This window comes from Microcebus murinus, chromosome 16 (genome assembly GCF_040939455.1).
Source record: "Microcebus murinus isolate Inina chromosome 16, M.murinus_Inina_mat1.0, whole genome shotgun sequence".
Lineage (NCBI taxonomy): Eukaryota > Metazoa > Chordata > Mammalia > Primates > Cheirogaleidae > Microcebus > Microcebus murinus.
Window position 1 is genome coordinate 4,867,438 of NC_134119.1, and position 1,589 is coordinate 4,869,026.

Here is a 1,589-nt window from a genome sequence, read left to right on the forward strand (position 1 = left end):
TCTTCTCCGGGAGGCGGGCTGCAGTGGGCGCATTCTTCTCCGGGAGGCGCGCGGCAGTGGGCGCATTCTTCTCCGGGAGGCGCGCGGGTCCGCCAGGGACGGACGCGGCCTCGGGGTTTTTGGCCATCACAGAAGTGCTGCTGTGGACGTTGCCGTGCGCATGGTTTCGGAGGACACGTGCGCTTGTTGGCGCCCACTCTTTATAACGTTCCCAAATGAAGTCCACACATGATACTGCCTGCAGACCCCACCAGCCTACACCCTCTTCTTCTTCTTCTTCTTCTTTTTTTTTGAAACAGAGTCTCACTCTGTCTCCCGCGGCTAGAGTGCCGTGGAGTCAGCCTAGCTCACAGCAACCTCAGACTCCTGGGCTCAAGCAATCCTACTGCCTCAGCCTCCCGAGTAGCTGGGACTACAGGCATGCACCACCATGCCCAGCTAATTTTTTCTATATATTTTTAGTTTGCCAATTAATTTGTTTCTATTTTTGGTAGAGATGGGGTCTGGCTCTTGCTCGGGCTGGTTTTGAACTCCTGACCTCGAGTGATCCTCCCACCTCGGCCTCCCAGAGTGCTAGGATTACAGGTGTGAGCCGCAGCGCCCGGCCCACCCTCTTCTTTCATGCCCATCAGCATTAATCATACTGCCACCCGGGGAACTCAATCGGTGTTCGTTGATTGACTCATTGACACCCCCAGGCCCCTCCCACACCACATTGTCAGGGCCTGGAACTGGGAAATGGGTCTTAGACGACAGCCAGGGGAACGTCTGCAGGGGGCATGGGGACCTTTTTCTGGCTGAGCGGCCAAGGGCATGCAGGTGTCGGCAGCCTCAGGAGGCTGAGGGAAAGGAGGCCGTGTGCCTGGGCTGACCTGCAGGCCGACCCCCGGGCAGTCACCAAGGCAGCGCTCCACGAGGGCAGGAGGGTTCCATCCTCCAGCTGGGTGTTGGGACTCTCCTGGCCTGACGCCCCGCCTTCTCCTGGTCAACAGGTGTGCACTTGGGTGCGGTGGGAGGGTGGCTCGGCTGGTGTGTTTTCTTCTCTTCACGGTGGTCCTGCATCCAGGGCGCACGGTGGCTCTTCTTGGCTGTTGGAAATGCCTGGCTGAGCCCCAAGATTGGGGTGGTCCCAACTGCCCCTCTGTCACATTAGCGAGGCTGGAAGTGGAGCAGAATCGGCTGATTAATGACTGGGTAGCACCCCGAGCGGGTGGCTGAGCCAGTAGCAAGCCGGCGGGCTGGGGGAGGGGACAGGTTTCCAGGGAAGAGGGCACTGGGGCTCTCATCCCCGCCTGTTCTCCGAGATCCCCGTTCCTGCAACGGAGAAGATATCCTGGGGAGGACTGAGGGGATGGCCAGGAAGAGAGCAAGATTCGTCATGCGGGGAGGACACATTCTGCCCCGCCCTTGGGAAGCTTGTAAGACATTTCTGTTAAAGTGATTAATTAAGAATACATTCACTTCCTGATGACTGTGCGTGCCAGACACGGAGGGTTCATGCACCCTACAGATGTTTGTTGAGCACCTGCTGTGTGGCTGGTGCCAGTTAAGGGCTGGGGACACAGGAGGGGCAGACCCGCGAGTCCCTG